Below are 25,306 nucleotides of genomic sequence, written 5' to 3'. Positions count from 1 at the left end.
TTCATTATGATTCACATATTCCTTATACACACAGCCAGAAGGTAATTTTATACAGTATTTTTAGTGTACTTCTGTTTTGACTATAACCCATCCCATGAGGTCAGGGGTAGGATTTTCCCACTTGTGGCATCATGTCGATGTTCAAAATGTCTTGGATATTGGTGCATTTCTAATTTTTGAATTACAAATGCTCTGCCTTTCCATCCTTCTCTAAGTCTAGGTTAAAGAAGCCTTGAGAGCAGGAGTCTGCATTTCAATGCTGAATAGACCTCTGTCTTCCTACAAGATGATTCTGGGGGCTTCACTGCAAAGACCCTAGAGACCCCAGTTTGGCTTGGAACTCTGTTCTGTCTCACACTTCAAAATTTGCTTTTTCTTCCTTTTTTTTTCCCTCTTAGTTGAATGGAAAACCTACTACTTCACGCATATACCAAAATATTTCAACAATTTAGTAAAGGAATCTAGTACTCTAAGCCTTCAGATTCATCAGTTTATTAAGGTTAGTAAACAATTTTTTAAATAGAACTTTATAGTTATCCATAATAGTTAGGCTCGTCCTGACAAACTCATACCTGCATGGAACCATTTTTTTTTCTTTTGAAAAGAATAGCAAAATGAAAATATCCTTAATTTTAAGAAAAAACTTTTTTTGGTCTGATTCTGTTTTGTCAGTAGACTTTAATTTTTGTTGTACCAGCTACACATGGTGGTATTCACCTGTAGTTCTAGCTGCTTGGAAGGCTGAGGAGGGAGGATCAGCTTGAACCCAGAGTTCCAGATCAACCTGGGCAACATAGCAAGACAGTTTTAAAAATTTTAATACATGTAAACATTCATGTGACCACCATTGTAATAGGGATCCAGAACAGTTCTGTTACCCACCAAAAAACTCCCTTGTGCTCCCCGCATCCCCATCCCTGGGAACCCCTGATCTGTTCTGTCACTATTGTTTTGCTTCTTCCAGAATGTGTCATGTAAATAGAAACATGCTGTTTGGGACCTGTTTTTGTTGTTGTTTTTTCTTCAATAATGGCTTTATTGAGATATATGTCACACACCATAAAATTCACCCATTTAGAGTTCACAATTCAGTGTTTTTTTAGCTTATTCACAGAGCTGTGCAACCATCACCACAATTTTAGAACATTTTCATTACACCAAAAAGAAATCCTGCACACATTAGCAGTCACTCCCGGTTTCCCCCAACCCTTGCTTTCTCCTTGCCCTAGCCAACCACTCATCTGCTTTCTGCCTGGACAATATGTTCTAGGCAACTGTTTTTAATTTTTTTTCTTTTGCACTGCTGGGAATTGTACCCAGGACCTTGCACATGCTAGGCAAGTGCTCTACCACTAAGCTACCTCCCAGTCCTTTTTAATAACATTTTGTACATGGCTTTTGATGTTTCCCAGACTGAACTGTTTCCAATTTTACTAATTTAACTTTGCAGAATTTCAAGGTGTTAGAGATAATGTGATTTTTCTAAAGTTTAATATTGTTGGATAGGAACCATTATTATATCTTTAATCAGGAACAGTACTGCAATAAAACACTTTTTCTCTTTTTGATCTTCTACTGGAAAAAAATAAAAATAAAGACCTTCTTCATAGGACTCCTCCAGGATATAAAGCCCAGCATTGTTTATTCCTGGAATGAACATTCATTGGAAGGGAGTCTCTGAAAGCTGAGTCTTACACTTTCACACTTTTTTTTTTTTTTTTTTGTAGTGTTAGGGATCAAACCCAACATCTTGGGCATATGAGGCAAATGCTCTATCACTGAACTCTACCTCTAGCCCTGAAAGGTAAGTTCTAAACCTGAGGGTCACACTGTGGACATTTTCAATTGCCACACTCTGCTGGCCACCCATCCTTGCTGCCTGAGATGATGGCGTGCCCTACCTCCCAGGTTTACTTTGGGAGAGTCATTTCAGTGAGCCCCAGCTCCCTAACTTAGAGAATAAACAAAATTACAGCTTCTCAGGGTTCTCCCAAGGTTTGATGCATGCATGCTTCTTAGCCATTCCCTCTTGATGAAAGGAAGTGTCACGTAGGACCAAGCGTAGGGTCCAGTCACAGGACCTGGCTCCATATTTGAAGATAGATTCCCAATGTTGGAGGTATATAATCTTCAGCAAGTCACTTAGCTTCTCATTGTCTCCCTGTGGCCGTCTGTTACTTGGTGAATAATAATAGGAGGTCATTTTGAAATTTCACTGTGTTCATTTGTGTGGACGTACTCCAAATACAACAGAGACTTGATAAAAATATAAACTTTTTTTTTTTTTTGGGTAGTGGGGAACCCAGTGGTGCTCTACCACTGAGCTAAATCCTCAGCCCTTTTTATTTTGAAACAGGGCCTCATTGAGTTGCGCAGCCTGGCCTTCAACTTGTAATCCTTCTGCCTGAACCTCCTGAGTCTCTGGGATTACAAGCATGTGCCATTACACCTGGTGAGGCTTAATAAATACTTAATATTTGCTTTTCTTTTTCTTAAAAGTCATACGATATTTAGGCCCTAGGAATTGTTAAGGAGCTTTTCCTGTGCAACTTTGTAGAAATTAGTGGAAAGTGATTCCCATACTTTTGTGGTGGTTTTTGTTTGTTTGTTTTAGATCTTGATGTTACCTAAGCTGGTCCCGAACTCCTGTGCTCAAGTTATCCTCCTGTATCAGCCGTCTGAGGAGCTGAACCCAGCTCCCATACTTTTAAAATTTGCAATAAGCAAAGCTTTTGACAAGATCGTGGTCTTCTGAACTCACATGCCTGCTTGGGCTTGAGCCAGCACTGCATTTTGTGATGTTTGCAAAAGCATAAAATCAAAGTGTGTTGCTAAAAGGGAAAGAATGTCTGGATGAACAAAGATAGACAGTGGAGAAACCCACAACAGGATGATTTGTTTTCCACACATTGTTTGGTCTCCGTAGAAAGTAAAATAAACTTTCTGGCTCATAAGCCCCGATGTCCTTCCAAGGAGGAACCTAAGCCTTCTGAGAGTGCATGATGACTTGTGCCTCCTAACTGAACATTAGCTGATGGTGAGCCACATGACCCGATCTGAAGTTCTTTTCTTTAGATGAAAGATTAATCTGCGGGGACCAAGGAGAAAAAGAAGCTGGGAAATGATTCTTTTGGTCAAAGAAGGGAAAACAAGTTCCTTTCTTAGTGGAAATTATTTTTATAATGGTGCCATCATAGTTATTATTTGTTTTACTTTTATATCCAGTAATAATTAACTTTCACATAAAATATAATACAATTGCAATTGTGTATTGAATGCATGTCCTCTGTAGAAGATCAATTCCTCAGAATCTGAGGCACAGAGATAATAATTTGCTTATTTAATGACTAAGTAAATGGAATGTGAGTCAGCCTGCTTCCCGAACTGATTTGCTTTTTTTTTTTAACTTTGAAAGGTTATTTTTAAAAAAAAAAATCATAATTATAATATGTGGACGGTAATGTCCCTGACTTTAGTTTTAATCAAGTTGACTTCTGAGAGATTAATAATGAATATCATACTGCAAATATTTATTGAGCACACACCTCATTCCTACATTATTCTAAATTCTTGCCAAGTTTGGATTCATTTAATCGTCCCAGTGACCTTATGATATAAGTACAATTATAATCCCTTTTATGCAAATAATATTGGTCAATGAGGTAGAGGTGGAACTTGAACCCAGGAAGCCTGGCTTTGTTTCAACTTAGTTCTACATCTACATGAATCCAAAGTGCAGCCCTCTGATGTGAGAAGACAAATCTAGACACTGCAAACCCAGGTAGGATAGCCCCAGCAAGAGAGCCTCCAGTTCTGCCAATTGGGTGCACGTTTTACTGTGACCACAGCTGACAAAAAGAAATGAATTCATTGCCATTGCATGGAGGATTTAAGCATTAAATCAGGAGTTTAAATCATGATCTGGTGGAGCCATCGTCTGCATTAACTTCAACTGACAACTCAGTTCACCTCTATTACAACGGTCATTATTTGTTGGTAACAGTTTTCCTCTTCTGGCAAAACAAAGTAAAGCAACTGATTTGTTGTTATATTAATCCCGATTGAATTGAGCCTTCTCTTCATTCTTTCTTTCTCTCTTTTTCTCTCTTTGCTAAATATTTATCTAGCTTGTGTTTTTCTCCCCACTAGACAGTAGTTCTTTGCTATTTTACATTTTTATAACTCTTTCCCTTAATATGCTGCTACCTTGGACTTTGAAAAGCTGTTAAGGTTTTAGTTAATAGATTACTAACAGCAAATGGAGGAGTATGTGATTGAGTGAGTCACTTGGTCATTCCCTTTTAGTTTCTTCCTGGCATTTGAGGCAACCTGTCTCTGCCTGAGCAAACCCCGTTTATTACTTGGGAATTGATGGAATCTCTCTGGCCACTGCTTTCTCTCAACACTCAGCACTCTGTGGCTGAATGTCTCTTGTGTGGTATTCATAATATTCTATATGCATTTTTCGATGATAGCTATTTTAATAGAATAGCAGTTTTTAAAAAATGGGTAAGAGTTCAACTTTTCCTCCAAAGAGGAGGATGTCTGCAGATTCCTGACTTCCTTTCATTATTCAGAGTGTCAAGGTGATTCTTCAAGTAAAACCCCTATTCTCTCTTGTTGTCTTATCCTGATGAAGTCAGTGGAAGTGGAAGTGTTTTGACATTGACTTGAACTTAGAAGAAATTGTTTAATTGCACCATTTAATCTCAACACCAAGGCTTGCAGCCTTGTATTTATTCTTGGGCTCATGTGCAAGATTTTTTTTTTTTTTTTTGTATAACCCATAGTCTAACTGGAACTACTTCTGGTACTTTTCTTGGATTTAATAACTCCCAAACATAGCCATTTAAGACTTGGCATTGGGTAGAGGTGGTGTGTTGTTCTTGCTATCTGTGTGGTTGGGAGAAGAGCTGGGGGTACAGTCTTCTTTCTATCTATCTATCTATACATTTTTGTACCTATGATTGAACCCAGAGTCACTTACTCATTGAGCCCCCCCCCTTTTTAATGTTTTGAGACAGGGTCTCATTAAGTCCTTAGGACCCCAGCCCCCCCTTTTTTAATGTTTTAAGATAGGATCTCATTAAGTCCTTAGGACCTCCCTAATTTGCTGAGGCTGGCCTCAAACTTGCAATCCTCCTGTCTCAGCCACCCGAGTTGCTGAGATTACAGGTGTATGTCACCATTCCTGGCTGTACCAATATTTTTTAATGCTAATTCAGAAGGATTATGGGGCAATTACCCACCAGGGTACCTGAAGTTAAACCATCCCTGCTTTCTGTTGCTATGATTTGCAATTTTGAGGTGCAGATCAGGGGTTGGGTAAGGGTCCTTACACTATTGGACTATGCATTTCATTCTTTTGCAAAAGCAGGGAAGGCTGGAGCCTAGTGGGTTTCACTCAACTCTGAATGCTCATTCGAATCAACAGGGAGCAAGCTGGCTGCAGTGGTGCATGACCATAATCCAAACAACTCAGAAGGCTGAGGCAGGAAGTTTGCAAGTTCAAGGCCAGCCTCAGAAGCTTAGTCAGAACCTCAGCAACTTATCAAGACCCTATCTCAAAATGAAAAAGGATTGGAAATGTAGCTCAGTGTTACAGCACATATGGGTTCAATCCCCAGTGCCACAAAGAAAGAGAGAATCTCAATGGGAAGCATGGCCGTTCTCTCCCAGGTCCTACAACCCAGCCAAGGCAGTGCTGTGTCGGGGAGTGAGGCTGTACTGGCATAGTTCCATCATAACTACATCACTTAGTAGGTTCTTTTTTTTTCTTTGTTTGTTTATTTCTTTTTTCTTTTTTACATGTAAGAAATAATTTGATGTGTTCAAAAATGGGGTACCTGGTTAGTCAGGGGCTGGGATGGTGTGTTCACCCTGTGAACTCTGCTAAGGTACCTCTTCTGAGTTGCTCTTTGTCCATCTATTAGGATGCCTTTCCAGGATTTAATCAGGATTAGTTGTGAAAGACTGGAAAAGCACTGTGTTAAAAAAAGGAGGAGGAGGAGGGGGAGGGGGAGGGGGAGGGGGAGGAGAGAGAAAGAGAAAGAAAGAAAGAGAAGGAAGAAAAGAAGAAAGAGAGAAAGAGAAAGCAAGCAAGCAAGCAAGCAAGAAAGAAAGAAAGAAAGAAATGAACTTTATGTAAAATTCCAGCTTTGAAAGTAGTATAATCCAGCCTGCCTGAAAGGGAAGGAGTAGCCCTCGAAGAAGCCAATAACCTGCCCCTGAGAATTTTTTTTCCCCTCTTTCTATCACAAATACTTGCTCAGTGAGACATTGCTATCTCTCAACAAAAAATGCCTAATGCTGGTGAGGACGTGGGAAGACCAACGTGCAAATAGGTACAGCTACTGAAGGAAGCCTTTAGACAGTTTCTTGTAAAACTCAACAGATGTCTCTGTCACAATCAAGGAATTCCACTCGTAGGTGCTTATGCAAGACAAGTGAAAATGGATGTCCACAAAAGAACATGTACTTAGTCATACTATTAAAAAAAAAAACAAAAGAAAAGAAAGAAAAAGCAAGAAAGAAAAGAAAAAAGAACTGTGGAACTATCCAAAATTTTCTTGGTCAGTAAATTGCTTAATTAAAAAAAAAAAACCTGCTCAATGAATTTTGATATTCCAATATAATGAAATACTACGACTCAGCTACAGAAAGAGCTGCTGCTCTATGCAACAACTGGTTTCCTCTCAAAAACATTACATTCAGCAAAAATAATCCAGACAGCAAAGGCTATAGCTTGTATGAAGTTCAAGGATGGGGACCTGTGGGGGAGGTGACTTAGAAGGGGGCACAGTGGTAACATGAGGGGATAGGAATGAGGGTCTTATTTTGGAAGATGGGTATATGTGGGGGTACATCTATCAAAACTAATTTCAGGGAGAGTTAAGTTCTGTGCCTTTCACTGTATATACATTTTGGAGGATAAAAAAAATCCATTTTTAGAATTTTTTTTCATTGTTGTAAACATAGAATGTACCATTTTAACTATTTTTAAGTGTGTGGTTCGATAGCATTACATGCAGCCACACTGTTCTGCAAATATTACCACCATCTGTGTCCAGAACAGTCTATCAATATTGCCTCAGTGGAAAAAAAAAAAAAACAACTAAGAATAATGTCAGATGAGGAGATTCAGTTAGCCTGAACTGAGAGGCTAATCTTGTGCTTCCATCAGGCTGATTCTGACATTTGGCTGTCTGCTTTGATCTGTGGCCCAGAGTGTGTTGATGTACCTCTGTGGTTGCACATGCTGTGTCTCATTAGTGTTCCCTTCAATTTACCTGTTTCTCTTGCTGTTCCCTGAGCTCTTGAGGGAGGAAGGTGGACAATGTCTTGGGCATCCTCCTGTCCCTGGCTCTCGGTGTGAGGAAGGAGTTCTGAGAAGCATGCTGAATGTCAGATGATCCCAACAGCAGAAGTTGACTTGCTGTATTTATGGTTTCCCTAGAGAAGGTTGTGTGCCCATGTTTTGCACAATTACCTGTGTGAAATGGCTTGACACACTTTGAGAATTTGGAGTCCTGAAATCGGAGCATTTAGTATAACATTTCTGGAACTGTTGGCTTCTGTATATCATATTGGTTTTGTCTCCCTACCCCCCCACTTCTTGCAGGACTCAGCTTATGAGATCCAACACACAAAATCACAACTTATAATCTTCCCTTCCTCCTGTGCCTGATGGCTTCCTGCCCTGTCTGAAAATGGTCCATCTAAACAACATCAAGGGCTGGATGACCACTGCAAAGTTTTTATTCTCTTATCTCATAAGAGTTGAAACTAAAACTTCAATTTTTACTTCTTTAGAGGTTCCAACATTTCCCAGAAAAATAGGAGGATTATAAATCCTGGATTATTGCATGCTGCTCAAGGACCCGGTCACATGGGTTTTTAGCTGTGCAGTGGTGATTCACAGGCAACTCCTTACCTCCTAAGCCTGAAAGCCAAAAATAGAGTTACACATGATAAGGGCTACCATTCCCTGTCAGCTAAGCTGTTTATACCTTATAATTGTAGGTTCAAAGTCAGACATAATTTTCAATATATGTTCAGCATTTTATCCTTGGTCTTCATTTTTACTTCTTTTCTTCACAATAAAGCTATCAGTTTAAGTTAAAAAAGTGTTTTGCTTAAGACAAACGGGCCCCTTCTTTCAGCTCACTTGTGATTTTTAGCTTGTTGCAGTTGAATTAGGTTTATGGCACCTCTGCATTCATACCAACACCTTGGTTTTTGGCTTTCTACAAGGTTTTTCAGATTGCAAGGTTAAAATACAATGAAGCAGTGCTTGCTTTGGCAGCACATATACTAAGATTGGAATGATACAGGGTAGATTAGCATGGCCTCTGTGCAAGGATGACACCCAAATTCATGAAGCCTTCCATATTTAGAAAAAAAAATACAATGAAGTAGGGGCTGGGGTTGTGGCTCAGTGATAGAGTGCTCATTTCGCATGTGTGAGGCACTGGGTTCCGTCCTCACCACCACATAAAAATAAATAAAATAAAGGTTTTGTGTGCATCTACAACTAAAAACATATTTTTTAAAAATGCAATGAAACACTCAAGTAATTAATTGCATCATCTATCACTTCTGTGCAGACTTGAGATGAGGCTTCTGATGATTTGGAACTCTTAGGAATGGCAGCACCACCAGGCAACGGGTGGAAATTTGCATTCACTACTTGGTGGAACTAAGTCTGAATTTGGTGCAGGAAAGATTCTTTAGGGATGTCAGCAGATTACTTTAAAAATTGGGCATGCAAAGGGAAAGAATGTTTAGAATTTCAAGAAATCTGACTTTACAGATGGGAAACTTAGTTATTAATTTATCAGCCAATAGATATTGAGAAGTTCTGAGTTCTCTGGAACAAGAGTCACTACTCTGCTATGATGTGCATGCACTGCCAGTGGCAATGCAAAGGCAATATACGAATAAATACTCAGACTAGATTAAAGGGTCTGAGGAATAAAGTCGGTAAAGGAATAGAGGGCATGTGCGTGTTGGGAGGCTACTTAACTTGACTGGTAGTGGGGGCTTTGAACTGTCATCTCAAGGAGGAGGAAAGGGTTCTAGACCAAGGGCACAGCAAGGTCCTGAGGAGGACTAAAAGCTTGGACATCTTTAGAGAAGAAAGAATGGTTTGTGGCTGAGGTCAGAGGGTGAGAAAAGTTGGAGAGGTAAGCAGGGCCCCTGCCATCCTCTCTCACCCTCTCCATCCAAAGACCCTGATGGCTTTGATAAAGAACTTGAATCTTATTCCAAATTCTGAAGAAAACCATGAGGGGTTTTATTTAATTAATTTACTTATTTTTTGCAGTACTGGGAATTGAACCCAGAGCCTCAGGCAGGCTAGGCAAGTAAGTGCTCTACCACTAAGCTGCATCTTCACCCCTTGGGAGAGAGTTTTCATTAGTAGAGGTTCAGACATGCAGGGAATGCGCGAGCATCTGTCAGATTTAGCAAATAAAAATACAGGCAGCCAGGTTAAACTTAAGTTGTAAGCAACAGATTCCTTTTAGTATAATTAACTATGTCTCATGAAATTTTGGGGATGTATGTACTGCAAAATGATTTGCTGTTTATGTGAAATTCCAGCATATCTGAGTGTCCTGTATTTATCTGACAGTCCTCGGTGCATGAACAGCTGGGCAGCAGAGTTGAGGTGTCAGACTGGGGTTTAGTTTTGTATGTGCATTGAATGACTTTGCTGATAAGTTGGTTTTGGAGAGAAGAGAAATCAAGGAAGATTCCTGGATTTTAAACCTCAGCAGTTAGTGGTGCCTTCCATTGAGAACGAGGAAATGGGAGGGAGTGGATGTGAGTGTGTTGTGATTTGGACAGGTCTGATGTCAGAGGTGTAGATGTCCAAGTGGAGATTTGGAAGTTTGATTCTTCATAGTCTGATCCATTTCCATCGACCTCTTCTAGTAGTCTCCTCTCTTCTTCTACTAGTGTTTTTCTGGAAGGAGAGGGGGAATTCAGAGCACAGGGTGTTGGGGCCAAACAACCTTCTAAACAGACATTCAAACCCAGCAAAGCTGCTGTTTGGGAGAGAAATGGTGGTTAAAATAAATATACTTCAAAGAAGTTGGACTAAAAAGTATTTTGGTGTATCACCGATTTCTCTGTGTGTTGCCTTTTTTGCAATATATCTTTAAGGATAAATTGCTGAACATAAGGGTACAAAATTTTTTTCAGTGAAGTTATTATGCAGGCAGTCAAAGAAAGAAGAGAAATTAGTCTCAAAATTAATGACAACATTTACAAAATCCAACACAATTAGACCACACCAGGCCTGCACTTAAGTATTTTTTGAAATTTTAACCCAAATAAAAAATTTTTTTCTTTATGGGGGGAAAAAAACCCAGGTGCACATAAGCACAGTTGTAATGTTGCATTCCCTGATTAAAAGAGAGACCTTTTTAAAAAGTGGACTACAGATATTATAATTTATCTTTAAACAGCTTTGTGTAAAATATCTATTCACCTTGACTTTGTTCTTATATAGTAATAAAATTCCATATTTAGATCTATACCTTGTATTACCAGCATTTAACCACCAGAAGGACAGACTTCTTAGACATTGCATAGCATGTGGTAGAGTTAGTGAAAGATCTGCCTGTGGGAGCCACTTTGTTAGGTAAAGATAAATAGTTTGATTACGGAGGTTTTATGGATGTAAAATTGACCCAAATTCAGATAATGTTTTGCAAAAATCAAAACTAGACACGTTCCATGGTGTTTTCTTTTTCTGTACCCCCTTCATTAGAAACTTTTTAGCAAGGGGTTTTGGTGCACAGATCACATTAAGCTATAAGTGGTTAATAAAATCTGTCATGTTGCTGCTTTTCCTTAGGAGACAAAGTGTCCTCTAAGTCAAGTCCATATAAGAATTACCTGTAGATGGTGGGGGTGTAGTGCAGCTCAGTGGTTGAACACTCGTCTAGCATGTGTGAGGACTTGGGTTCGATCCCCAGCACCCCCAAAACAAGCAAGCAAAACAAAAACAAAAATACACTACAGAGTTGGAGTTGTAGCTTAGTGGTAGAGCACTTGCCTCGCAAGTGTAAGGTACTGGGTTTGATCCTAGCACCATATAAAAAAACAAATAAAGGCATTGAGTTTATATATAACTAATATATATATAGTAAAATTACACATAAAATGAACTATCTGTAATCCTTGCTGTAAACAAATGCAAAGGGCTGGGGTTGTGGCTCAGTGATAGAGCTCTCACCTAGCATGTGCGAGGCCCTGGGTTCGATCCTCAGCACCACATGAAAATAAAAATAAATAAAATAAAAGTACTGTGTCTAACTACAACTAAAAAATAAATATTAAAAAAATTGCAAATACCGACAACTCCCATATGGGGTCCAATTCAGGATACTGCCTTGTGTAGGGCCCCAAAATCTTTATTTGTAATGTACTCCCTGGTCATTCTTGCAAACTGGTAAATATGGATAACCCTGGCTTGAGCAAAAGGATTAAAGTTGTCAATTGTTGGATCTCATCTCTATTAAAGATATGAGTGAAGACGACTTTAGAGGGGCTAGAGGAGAAATAATTGCACAAAAAATCATTTTACTAATGAAATAATACATCAAGGTGTATGGAGGGGCTGGGGTGTGTCTTGGGCAGCAAGACACTAAGTGAATACAGACTAGTGACCCATCCTAAATAAGCAGGAATGTGGGAGAAGGGATCTGTGATGTCGCCTGGGGACTCAGGACAGTTTTCAGAGAGGATGTGGCTTGTGACATGGGTCAGTTGAAGGAAAAAGGAGGTTGTTTATATGGGGGGTGGGTATTCCAGGAAGTGAGCAGGTGTCACAGCACAGCCTATGAAAGACCTAGAGTCCTAGGTTTATTTTTTTTTTTATTTATTGATTTTTTTAAAAAAAAACAAATGGCATCGAAATGCATTACAATTCTTATTACATGTATACAGTACAATTTTTCATATCTCTGGTTGTATATAAAGTGTGTTGACACCAATTCCTGTCTTCATACATTTACTTTGGATAGAGTCCTGGGTTTCCATATGGCCTTTTTCTAGCATGGAGTGGAAGGACATGAGTAGCTTATAAATGGGCAGGAAGATAGGCTGTTATGGAGGAGTTACATGCTAGGCTCTTTTGATGGAGCAGCAGGCAGTAAGAGCGACAAGTCCGTAGTTGTTTGGGGAAGATAACTGGAATAGCAGTGAGAGGGCGGAGAATGGGGCAGGGGTTGTGGGTGGAGAAAGAGAAGGATAATGGGAAAACAAGAGAAAGGAACACCAGGTCAGAGAGTTTGAGGTACAACCTGCGGAGGTGTCAGGTATGGCAGGGTCCTCAGGCAAGCCTATGGAAGGAGAAGAGAACTGACCCCTAGGAATGGATCCTGAGAGGAACCAGGGTATAAGAGGAGGCCAGTCCTGCTGCTCCCCAGAAGCATTTTATGATTTGATATGACATATGCAGAGATGAGATCTTTTTTTCTGGGTCTTGATTAGATATATAGATAGATGAGAAAATTATTTACTGTATATTTCAAAACCTAGAAGAAAGGATTCTGAATGTTTTTGTCATAAAGAATTAATAAAGAAATGTTGGAGGAGATAGGTATGTTGAACCTGATTTAAACATTATACAATGTATTGAAACATAATGTGGTTTTTTATGTGTTTTACACATCAGTTAAATAAAGAAAAAAATAAATATACTAAGACAACCTTCATACTTTAGAGTGTAAATGTGTGGTGAAGGTGCCAGTGGAAGAAGAAAATACGAAAATGTTCTAATTGGCTAATGTTGAGAAGTGTTGGTTCCTTCTGTGCTCAGAGAGGCCCCAGGCAGGGGATCAGGCCTGGTTAAATCACAAGCCCTTCTGCCATCTGTATGTGCTCCATGACTTGTTCAGTGGAGATCAGGGAGGAATCTTAGGTGGGAATTCAGACTGCAGGATCACTTTGTTGGTTGAGTTCCTTCTACCTCGGTGTGCACCAGCCTCACTCTTTCCTTCCTCTTGTGAGAAAACACTATTTTAGAACCAGATCCTGTAGATTTACCTACTTGCTCCTCCTGTTCATTTTATTTATAACAGTGGAGCCAAGCTCCACACAGATGTAGAAAAGGTATACAGTGCTAGAGGGTTTGTTTCAAATGGGAGTCAGGGTTGGCTAACCTTGAAATTGGCTCTCAGCCATCTGTTTGTGTGCCTGGGTTTCACCTGCTTTGAATTAGGATGATATCATGGTATTCAATTAGACTGGGGGGAGTACAAATGGTTTTGTTAATTAGATGAAAAAGTGACCTTTTATAATACTTATCAGATTAGCCATGGGTTCAAGTCTGCACTCTGTAAAAGCCTTATTGCTCCCTGTCCTTCCTTTTGGAAATCTATCTTCCTGCTTCATTTCCATCGTGCTGTGTACAGCTGCCCGGTCTTTCTGGCATTTTGGAACTGGGAGCTGCTTGCCTTTCCTACTGCTGTTCTTCTGTGTTTCTTTGCCTGATGTGTTGTGAATATTCACACTGCATTTATAGCTATCATTTCTCTGCTCCCTGGGTTTAATTATATTATCTATGGTTTGTTTAAATCTATTGAGTTTTTTTGGAAGTAGATACTACTGTGAAATTAGAAGCAAAGAAGAAGATGTCTTTGAGATCCTGGACTAAGATCTTAAAGACTGGAATTCTTTTTTTTTTTCCACTTTGCTATGTCTGAGCCACAGCACCTTGAACATTACTCTCTTGTCTGTAAACTGAGGAGGCTAGAACTTGAACTTTAGCAGTCTCAGAATCCCCTGGAGAGTTTGCTCAAACACAGATTGCTGGCTCCATCCCCAGGGAGCCTGATTCTGAGGGGCAGCTTGAGAATCTGCATTTCTAACATGTTCCCAAGAGATGCCGATTTGCTAGTCAAAAATGACTCGTTGAAGTCTTTAATTGCTCCTAAATATTGATTTTTACCTTCTTCTGTTAGGCATCAAGGGAGGACTTACTGAAACATTTCTATCATGGAGTTGGTATTTCCATTTCTTCCCTCATCAGGTGTATCTATCTGTAATATTTCTCTTGCTCTCGCAACCTTTTTGCAGTCTCACTGTCATAATTCTGTTTTTCTGCTCCGACAGCCCATCCTACCCACTCAGAAGTCCTCTACCTGTTAGCACACAAAGGCAGTATCATGGGCTATTCACAGGGTGGAGCCATTCTGGGATGAACAGCAATGGACGTGGGTCCTCCTTTCAATTGTGCAGTCTGAAGTGTTGTCTCTTATTTTAATTTTTGCAACACTCTCTGAAGAACAAATGGTGCTTACCCAAGAATGTGCATCTAACTCTGGCTCATTCCTCCACCCTCAGTCTTGTTGGGAAAGTAGTTTTATCTTCTTAAGCCTCAATTGTCTCATATGTTCAATGGGTGTAAAAATAGCATCTAAACAGTTGGTTCAAGGATTGAATGAAGCAGTCATATAAAGTGCTTAACATAACATCAGATACATAGTAAGTGTTAAAATAATATTATCAATTACTCTCACTGGCAGTGTTTGAATTGCAAAACAAGGTCAGAGATGTTGATAACAATTTACCTTAATAAACTGTGTGCCAGGATTTTCAAATACTGTTCATTTCACTGTTAAATGGGAAAAAGAACATATGCCTGCTTCTTACTCAAGTCTAGTAAAACTTATTTTAATATTAACTGAATTTTCTCCACTTAAAAAGAATGAGAAAAGTTGGACATGTAATTCAGTGGCAGAGTACTTGCCTAGCATGTAAAAAGCCCTGGGTTCCACTTTTAGTACTGGGGCAAAAAAGGCATTTATGGATAAAAAAAGAACAGAGATTATGATCTCTAAACTAAAGAAATGAATATTGAGTTAACACATTCTTACTCTACATCATGAACTCTAAGAGATGAGTATTTTTACATTTTAATACCTCTAAACTCACAGTTAATGATACCTTAATATTTTAAAAGGTAGTCATATAGTCATACTTTTTCTTTTAAAAAAGTGGTATATAAAATAATAGCATAAAAAACAGTGGTTCAAAGCCAGGCGCAGTGGCACATGCCTATAATCCCAGCAGCTCTGGAGGCTGACGCAGGAGGATCACCAGTTCAAAGCCAGCTTCAGCAAAAGTGAGGCCCTAATCAACTCAGTGAGACCCTGTCAATAAATAAAATACAAAATAGTGCTGGGGATGTGGCTCAGTGATTGAATTCCCCTGACTTCATTCCTTGGTATTGCCCCCACCCTGAAAAAAACCACAGTTGTTCAGTAAAATATAGAACTTTGAGTAAGTCAGTTTGGTAATGCTACTTTATAGTAAATTATCTCTTGTGATAGTCTCATTTGTTAACTAAGTCTTCAGAAAAAAATTTTACCGAGTTGATCACTGGTGAAAAAAGTAATATTTTATTGGTTTTGAAGAAACTCATTTTATGTTGTTTTTTTTTTTTTTTTTGAGGAGAAAGAATATTGAATGTGTTCAGTGTTAACATTTCTAATGTCAGTCAGTTGGAACTGGTGAGGTGTGTTTTCCATTGCAAACTATTAAATAGCTCTATTTTCTAACTTAGAAGTAGTATTTCTGAGGTGAAACCTTCTACTTCTGGACTTTGTCAGATTATGGACTTTGGGTAATTCTAAAAGATCACCCCTGATCTCTGAACATGATCATGCTCCAGATGATGTGTGGATGTAGATCACCAACACCGTGAGGACAGTTATTTGCATCTGAGAGCAGCTCTGTGGTCTGGGATGCTGGGAGGGTTGTTCTGGGTGGGTATCCTGTCTTTGACAATGATTTCTGAGTGCCAGATGTGAAGGAAGATATAAATCGCTCGTCATGTGCCAAATTTCACAATAGTTCTCCCACCCCCTCCACTGGGCCACCAGTACAGTCTGACCTCTGTCTGGCTCCCATCCTAGAGGGATGTGTGGGAATGGTGACATGGCTTTTTATTGCTATGTACCATACTGAAAATGTCACCTTAGATTGAGTGTGTGTGCTGTGGTTTGGGTATGGTTTGAGAGTGTCCACCAAAGCTTCCCATGTTGCAATTTAATCCCTACTGTGAGATATGGAGAAGGTTGAGGTTTAACCCCACTGTGGGGTCATGAGGTGGGGCCTTTAGGAAGTGATTAGAATTAGAGGAGGTCCTCAGGTTGAAGCTTTCATGACTGAATCCTAGTGGCTTTATAAGAAGAGGAGGCGAGACCAGAGGATAGACACACACACAGGTGTGCCCTGTGATGCCCTAAGCCATATGAAATACCTTCACTCTGAAAGCAAGAAGGCCACCAGCCAATGTGGTCTATTGACCTTGGGACTCCCAGACCATGAGCCAAAATGAACCTATTTATAAAGTGACCCAGACTCAGGTAATTCCTTATAATGATGGAAATGGACTAATATTTTATGTGTATGTCTGTGATATCAGACAAAAAAATAAAACATCAGATTTCTGTTAATTTGGGGGTGATGACTGAAGTCAGAGAATTCTTTCACAACTTGTTTTTCAAAGATTTTTATATCCTGTGTACATACCAACAATATGTTGTTAAAACTCGTGGAGTGAAGAGAGGGGAGAAGAGAAATCAGTGCAAATGAGCTGCTACAGAGACTGAAAAGAAAGAAGAATAAAGTTTTCTAAATACCTGCACACAGGGGTCCTCCATGAGCATGGAGTTTTGAATAGACTCAGCACCTGTCTTGTAGGTATTTCCTCCTCTGGTTGTTAATCTTGTGATATGTCCAAGATGCAGAGATACATAGAATTTGAACTGGAAGAAATGGATATTTTGCTTGACCAATTTGTTTTACAAGGGAGGAGGAGATAATAGGCCCTGAGAAAGCGAAAGGATGTGTTTAAGATGCTTCCTGGTAGATGGTGTGACAGATTTCTCCTGACTTCCCAATCTGTTTGCAGATTGCATATCTGTTTGCCAAATATGATTACATAAATGGAAACGACATGACGTGCTGTACCAGTAGACATTCTTTGGGTTTCTACGGAAACCTCCTCTTACTGGCGTCAGCAAAAAATGAGGAATTTATTGGAAGGAAGCTGAGGTATTGCACACAATTGCACAAAACTGAAGGAAGAGCTGACCAGGCAAGACTGCAATGGGAAGGAACCCGGGGTGGGGGTGGGGGGGTCATGGCAGCAGTAGCTCATAAATCTGAACTCAGACTATTCATCACTCCCTATTTCTCTGATCCAAATAGGAGACTCTGCTGTTTCCTCCCACAGAGGCTTCAGTGGAAGCAAGATGTGCTTATACTGGCCTCCTGGACCCACACTCTCTCTTGTTACTCTGCTTCTATTTCTTTATTGCCCATAAGTCTATGTTCACTTGCATCTCCGTGAATATCTAAAAACACAAAGGCTAAGACCTAACCCCCAGAGATTCTGATTACACTGGTCTGAGGTGGGACAGGGGTGTGTGCGTTTATCTCAAAAGTCCCTGTGTGGTTCAATTGTATAGCCAATGGTAAGAATTCTGGCCTTCTGCATTTTGATGGGAAAATTACAGAATATGTCCCGATACCCACTGCAGCTGAAAATGTGTTTAAGTGAATTGAGAATGACAGATCTAGAAAGGGTTGTTCAGGAACAATAAAGCATTTGTGGGTCACCACACATCGGTGACGTTGACCAGAGTACTCCCAGGCTGAGAGTTTGGTAGGTGCTCTGAGTATATTATCTCAGTTTATCCTAACTATGGCCTTGTGGGTTAGGTAAGCAATATCCTCATTTTCCAAATGTGTCAACTGAGCCTGGAGGAGAAAGTGATTTCCTAAAGTGGACCAGTAGCTTGAGATTCAAACTCAGCCCATGCCCACAGTTCTTTAACAAAGACAATCATGGGGCCAGCTGACTGTAGAGGGATTCTGACCACTGCTTCTGGGGGATGCCCACGAAGGGTTATGCCAGAGCTCTGGTGAAGACTGTCCAGCTGCACTGAGGTCAAAATTGGGGTAGGTGGATCTCCACAGCCCAAATGATGTCAGTCAGACATTCCTGACTGCAAAGACTGCTATGTGTCGGGATGTAGTGCTAAGGGAGTAAGAATATTTAGCAGAAGTGATAGGAGAGAAAGAGGATCTCTGCTATTGCAAGAAAAGCAGAACTTACTTCCCCACAGGGAAAATTAGGGGAAATATGAAGAATGTAAGTGTGCAAGAGTCTGAGCCCATATTTTAAAAAAAAGAAAGAAAGGAGGAGGGAATGAAGTTTTTTGATTTTTGTCTTTTTAGGAAATTGAGATATGACTAGTGTTTGCTTTGGAGTTTAGGTGAGAAGAATAGAAAACATATAAGTACAAATGAACTGGTAATAGAGTGTTTTTCATAAAAGTAATGGAATAGATTTGGGGTGGTTTAGCTTAGTGGTAAAGTGCATGCTTAGTGTGCACAAAGTCCTGAGTTTCATCCCCAGCAAACCCTTCTGGGTAAGAAAATATCAGTGGACTAGAATAGGCTTCACTGAGAAGTCTGAAAATTCTCTCTTCTGTTAGGGCAATTTGGAAATGCACTGATTTTAACATGAAGGGGTAGGATGGACCACAGCTGTGAGTTTCTGGAAGAAAGAATCTCTAATCCTTTTGGGCTTAACCATTAGGCAAATTTAGCTTCCTGGTTTCAAAAAGAGAAAACACACCCACAAAAAGAAAAACTCAGGCCCGTGGGAACAAGAAACTTCCTCCTCTGAAGGCTGCTTGAAAAATCTTAATCTTCCTCCTGAGAGGCCAAGTCCTCTTCCTGCTCAGCGTGAGGCAAGCTGGGGAGACATCCAAGAGGCAACGGGGTGCTAGGGAGAGAGGATGTGCCAACCAGGTCGAGTCACTGAGGTGTGAGGCTTGGAAAATGGTTTTGTGGGTAAAAGAGGCTGCTTTGTAATTCTCCATCCACCTGGGAAAACCAAGGGATTGTGTGGCTTTGCCCCGTGTCCCCCATTCTTTCCTTCTTTGTCCCTTCTGTTTCCATGAAACATGACTCGAGGTGGAAAGAGAAAAAACGTGAAAGCCAATTGAAAAAGAAATATCTGCAGATGAAGAACTCATTTTCCTGCCAAATGTGGTGTGGGCCGTACACTAAAACTGTGGGGCCAAATAATCATAGGGAGGCCAAAGTTTGAGAAGATCTGAAATCTGAACTTCTTCAGTTTCAATAAAGTGAATAGAGAGCTGGAGATGAGGAGGGGTGCATTAGAAATTTTCTGGAGTGGTGCAGTTGTTAGCGGAATCCACACTCAACAAAGGTTCTGCGGCAATTTTTATTTCAGTAATTTTGTTTGTACCAAAGGTCGCGGGAGGGAGCCTTTCTTCACTTAAGTATGGCAATGTCACTCTAATCTGGCTTCCTTGTCTTATGGGAGAGGAAAGGAAATTGGTAAGTAACACATTGTTTACTTGCTTTGAGAAAAGCATTTAACATCTGCTATTTCATTTAATTCTCACAGCAGCCCTTGAAAGAGGAGCATTATCTGCATTCTACAGAGGAGGAAAATGAAGTCTGATTAAGTAACCTGCTTGATGTTTATATGGCTATTAATAAATAGAAGAACCAGGTTGGGTCCAATTTTCCTCCTGTTCCAAAGTCCTTTGAGACTCAACTTTAAGAAAAGAAAAAAAAAAATTAATTGATAGATTTTCAGCACCAAATTTTTGAAAGCTCATAGATTCTCAGTGAATATGGGGTGATGGTGTAGATATGTCTGAAACCAAAATAGTTTTGGGAACTGATGTTTATTGATCATTTGTTATAAACCTAGGAGATTGTGGCTAATATATCTACTTACATAATTGCTGCTGACCACAAAATATAGTCCATAGAATTTCTAACTCGCTTTCATTCAGCAAGTGGTGTTTGTTGCTGATTTGGTACTGTTTTAGTCAGCTTTGCATTGCTGTGACCAATATACCCAACAAGAACAAGTTAGAGGAAGAAAAGTTTATTTTGGCTTGTGGTTTCAGAGGTTCAGTCCATGGTTGGTCAACTCCATAGCTCTGGGCCTAAGGTGGAGCAGAAGGGTGTGGGAGAAGGAAGCTACTCAGTTCATGAAACACAAGAAGCAGAGAGAGAGGTGAGGGAAGGAGGGTGCAAAGAGCCAGGGACAAGGTATAGTTCTTCAAGGGCATACTCCCAACCATTCATCCAACTTATTAATCCATCAAATGAATGAATCCACTGATTGGATGACAGCTCTCATAATCTAAGCATCTTTTTCTAAATATTCCTGCATTGTCCAACACATGAGCTTTTGGGCCTACCTCCTGTCCAAACCACATTAGGTACATGCATGTTTTGGTGGTGTAAGTGGGGTGGTCTACAAAGAGGTAGAATAGATGGTATCTGTCCTTCAGGAGTTATGTCTAGTTGAGAAGAGAGAATTGTACACATGTTCACAGATAAGAGCTCTGCTTTAGTTTGTGTAAGTGTCCCTCAAAGGCCCATTTGTTAAAGGCTTGGTCAACAGCTTATAGTGCTATTGGGAGATGGTGCCCAGCACACTTAGGGACATTGGGGACATGTCCTTGAAGGAGCTATTAGAACTTCTAGGCACACACACCCTTCTGTCTCTCTCTCATATTCTCTCTCTCTCTTTCTCTCTCTCTCTCTCTCTCTGTTCCTAGCTACTTTGAGTGAATATTTTACTTTGCCACACGCTCCTAGCCATGATATACTTGCCTTGCCACAGGCCCGAAGGGGACTGAGCCAAGAGACCACGTACTGGATGCTCTGAAACCATGAGCCCAAATATAACTGTCTTCCTCATAAGTTGACTGTCTCAGGGATTTTAATAGAAAGTAGACTAACGAAGCTCCATAGCAGACATAAAATCATACCATAAGATCTGTCTTGGGATTTGTGACTCAAGTCCCGGGTGGACCGTAGAGAGAAGAAATCAGAGGGAGAGAAAGAGTGAACTGTGGGAGACCAGGCAGGGCCGGGTTTGGGTTACAGTTGGGGGGACTGGTAGGACTTGCCTAAATGGGAAGAGCCTACATGACTAGACAGGCTACTGTGTTAATTAATAGAAGTGTCTGTGACAGAAGTCTTAAGGACAAAGCCACACAGGTGATGGCACAGAGGGTTGGTAAGAGGCTGGAGTAGCAGGTTGACTATTTGAGATATTCTACTATTGGCAATGGCAGTGGTGTTTATTACAGTATTAAAGGTGATAGTAAAATAATAATAATAATAATAATAATAATAATAATAATAATAATAATATCATCTAGTGATTATTGAGCATTTATCCCACTTTATTCAACAAATGTTTGTAAAAGTTTCTGAGTGTGAGCACTATACCTTGTACTGGCAAAACACGGTGTTCAAACTTGGCAAAAATCCCTGATCTCAGGGGCAGATGATAAAATAGATTATTCTTCAACTACTAAGAGGGTAGTGGGTGGGAAGGGTATAGGGTAAGAAACATCATAGTCTCAAAGCCTGGATCTGTGTGTCATCGTATTAACTCATCAGCTGAAAGACAGAAGGCAGCCTTTGAAGAATTTTGAATAGAAAGTAACCTGATGAAAATATAATCTTAATGATAGCGTAGCAAAGAGTAGGGAAAGACGGATGCTGTCAGGTCCAGTGAGGAGGCAAAACCATTCAGAACAGTTATCCTAAGATGGATCTTTTAATAACTAATATCATGGAGGGGTCTAGTAGGAAGAGAAGACCAAAGTAAGGGAAAAAATAAAAATTTACTATTTTTCTGCTGTATGCTTTCTTGTAAGCCTAGAAACCAGGCATAATTATATTGCAAAAGTGATAGGGCTTGATGGTTTTTGTTCTAATGAATAAAATGTAACATAGAGTTGTCAAAGATGACTGAGGTTTTGAGACTTGAGTGACTAACACAATGAGAAAAGTAAGACGTTTTCGATGAGAAAAAGGGAAATTCAACAGAATTTTCTGACAGGCTGTTTAAGTAATTTAAGAATTTCTGAAACATTTGATATATTACACAGGTATGAAATTATAATGTATTTGATTATACTGTTGATATTTTCCATGGTAACATTATATGATCACTTGAAATGTTTACTTGTATCTTCATTTTCCTTAAATAATTCAAGTGTTGCATCTTTTTTAAAAAGTGTTCCCTTATAAGGGAAAAAAAAAAGTTTTTGAAACCAACTGGGTTGTCTTCTAAAGGATTAATCCTTTTTGAAAATCCATAGTTTCTCCCTCCAGTGGTGTAGGCAATATGGAAGCGGGGGGAGGGGGGGGATGGTGGGTCATGTGGTGGGGAGCTCTGTTTCTCCTTCCTGGGGTGCACTTTACCCCACATGCTGCTGCCTTTCCTCCTCACCCATCACGCCCCAGTGCCCGACTGCCCCGTCCTGACCCACTAGCTGCTGCTTCGCATTTTTGAAAATGACTGGCTCACGGTTTCTCAAGCACTCTGCTCACAGCACTGTGAATGTACGGCTTTCAAGGCGACCCTAAAGCAGAAGAAGTTCCATTTAGTGAGTAATGAGGTCCAGCAAACCTTAGTGAGTTTTGGGTATAATGATATGGTACATTTGAAAAAATAATAATGCACATGGGAAGAAAAAAAATCATGTTTTTATATTATTATTAAATGACCACAATTGCTCACAAATGGGATATGTATACCTTCCATATTTCTCAAATAGGGGACACATACCAGGCATGGCCACCTGCACTTTTTTGCTCCATGTTGCTTTCCAAGTGATACTTGCCCTTTTTTTTTTTTTTAATCATAGAAAACACAGTCAACCCAATTTCACAAAGATATGATGATGCTGAAAGGGGCATATCACGATCTAGTGTCGAAATGGAACAACCTTGAGCTAGAAGTGCCCAGGCTGTCTGATAGAGGTCTTTGCCTTTCCCTTGAAAACACGGAAGATCCAGGAGTTCCCCTGAGACATCACTGTTGTGCCCTGGGATGCCTCCACACACAGTTTGAGAACCACTGTACAGGCCTGTCCACCAACAACTCTTTTTCTCTCCTTAATCTTATGTCACTTCTTGATCATCCCCATTTTGAAGAAAATAGCTTTGGATGCAGCCATGTCCTCCAGTTTCCTCCTTTCTATCTTTAAACTCCTGAGATTAAAGGAACTCTTGGTCACTTCGTTGCCCTGCACTGTACTGGTCAGCCACTTGGTAAGCCATGGCTTTGGCTCCCAGCATAGTCCCCGAAAGGTTTCCAAATCTCCCTCCACCTCATTTCTTTGGTGCTTAGAACCTTGGCCCAGGTTCAAATCATTTGCTTTGCTTTGACCATCTACTTTACCACCAGCTCATGTATGTATGTGCCAAGCTTGAGAGAGAAGAATGTTCTATCCCTTTGGCTTCTTTCAATACATTTACACTCCAGCACAATCCCCAGAGGATGCGTGCAATTATAAGCTCCATTCGTACAAGAGGGAACAGGCCAGCCTAATGCCAGGACATCAGAGGGAACCAAAAGACACCTGTAGGCATGTCTTGTCTCCCAGGTTCTGGGAAAGTCCAAGAGGCCTTGTTTGGTGTGGGTGATAAGTTTGACTTGATATGTTTGACTTTCAACTTTTATGATTTTATTTTCATAAAGGTAAAATATTTGCCGTTAATTGTAGATACTTTCAAAACACAGGAGAGAAAAATAAAAACGGATCCACTGTGGAAGCATAAATGTGTTAAAATGTTTATTTCAATTTAATTTGATTTTGAGAGTCCTTCCAAATGTTTTCATGGAAACATAATTTATATAGAACAGCCTTTTCGCAAAACTTACATTATAAATATTTTAATTTAATTAGGTAATTCCTTTAGCCATTCTTAAAAAATAAATTCTTTTTAAAAATTTTTTTATTTTTGTTTTTTAAAGAGAGAGAGAGAGAGAGAGAGAGAGAGAGAGAGAGAGAGAGAGAATTTTTTTAATATTTATTTTTTAGTTTTCGGCAGATACAACATCTTTGTTTGTATGTGGTGCTGAGGATCGAACCCGGGGCGCACGCATGCCAGGCGAGCGAGCTACCGCTTGAGCCACATCCCCAGCCCCCAAAAATAAATTCTTACATTACACAATATATACATGTATTGAAACATACAAATATATATAGTTTCTGTGTTTAATATATTATTAATTTAATTAATGTTTTGGTGCTGGGGACCAAACCCAGGATTGTGCACATCCTGAGTGTAAACTCTATTACTGGGCTATCCCCCAAGTACATCTAAAAATGATTCTTATCACTTTCAAGGCAATAGCTTTCACATAATTTTAAAATAAAAACAACTAAAAAGCTTTAACGTAAAATAGCAGGCTCCTGTCCTCCCGCCCAGATTTTCTCACCAGATCCAACTACTTTTACAGTCAATTTTAATAGTTCTAAAATAGTCCATTGGATGATATTATATAGCTTATGTACTCACTGTCCATCCCATTTTTACCTAATTAAGTTATTCAATGTAGGCATGTCTTGTCTCCCACATCCTGGAAAAGTCCAAGAGGCCTTGTTTGGTGTGGGTGATAAAAAATATTAAAAGTAGTGGTTCAATTAGATTACTAATTGTTGATAAAGGTCTATTCACTATGCAAATTTATAGAGATATTGTGTGTGTAAACTCAGGGATATATTATCAGGTGTACTTTGCCTTGCTATTTTATAAGCCTAATCTTATTGTACATGTCATTTATCGTCAATACTCTGGGCATAGTATTGGGAACAATGACTTTATCATTAAACATTAATAGATCTTCCAGCTCTTACCAGTTACTTCCTCAAGCTAAAACTGTAGAAGTTTGGGAGTTGAGCCAAGAAGTTTTAATGAAATTCTATTATATTTACTCTTTCTTCTCCTTTTTAAATACATGGGGTCTTGCTATGTTGCCAAAGCTGGCTTTGAACTCCTAGGTTCAAGGGATCTCTAGCCTTCTGTTGTATTTTAAATTATAATTTTTAATGCAAAGCAGGTAACAGCCTATCCTGGATAGTTGTAAAAACTACTGAGAGTTAAGAGGCACATCATGTGAATATGTTTATTTATTTATTTTTTATACTAGGGATTGAGCCCAGGGGTGCTCTACCACTGAGCTACATCCCCAGTCCTTTTTATTTTTTTATTTTGAGACAGAGTCTTGCTAAGTTACTTAGGGCCCTGCTAAGTTGCCAAGGCTGGCCTCAAACTTGCCATCTTGTCTCAACCTCCTGAGTCACTAGGATTGCAGGCATGTGCCACCACTCCTGGCTGTGAAATTTTTCTTGCAAAAATATTTTAAGGTAATGGTGTTTTCAAAATTGAGAATTCATATTCTGAAATACTAATT

General features: G+C 39.7%; 1 protein-coding gene and 1 non-coding gene across 3 annotated transcripts in view; both read left to right on the top strand.

Moving 5' to 3' along the window:
- The window catches only part of Lyn (LYN proto-oncogene, Src family tyrosine kinase), a 121,319-nt gene that overhangs the window by 20,736 nt on the left and 75,277 nt on the right, over nt 1–25,306 (top strand). The window lies entirely within an intron of this gene.
- LOC114090699 (U6 spliceosomal RNA) lies at nt 8,290–8,396 on the top strand. Its single transcript, XR_003582396.1, has one exon. It is a non-coding gene; the product is annotated as a U6 spliceosomal RNA (small nuclear RNA).

This window comes from Marmota flaviventris, chromosome 15, assembly GCF_047511675.1.
Source record: "Marmota flaviventris isolate mMarFla1 chromosome 15, mMarFla1.hap1, whole genome shotgun sequence".
NCBI classification, from domain to species: Eukaryota; Metazoa; Chordata; class Mammalia; order Rodentia; family Sciuridae; genus Marmota; species Marmota flaviventris.
This window is presented reverse-complemented; position numbering and strand designations above follow the sequence as displayed.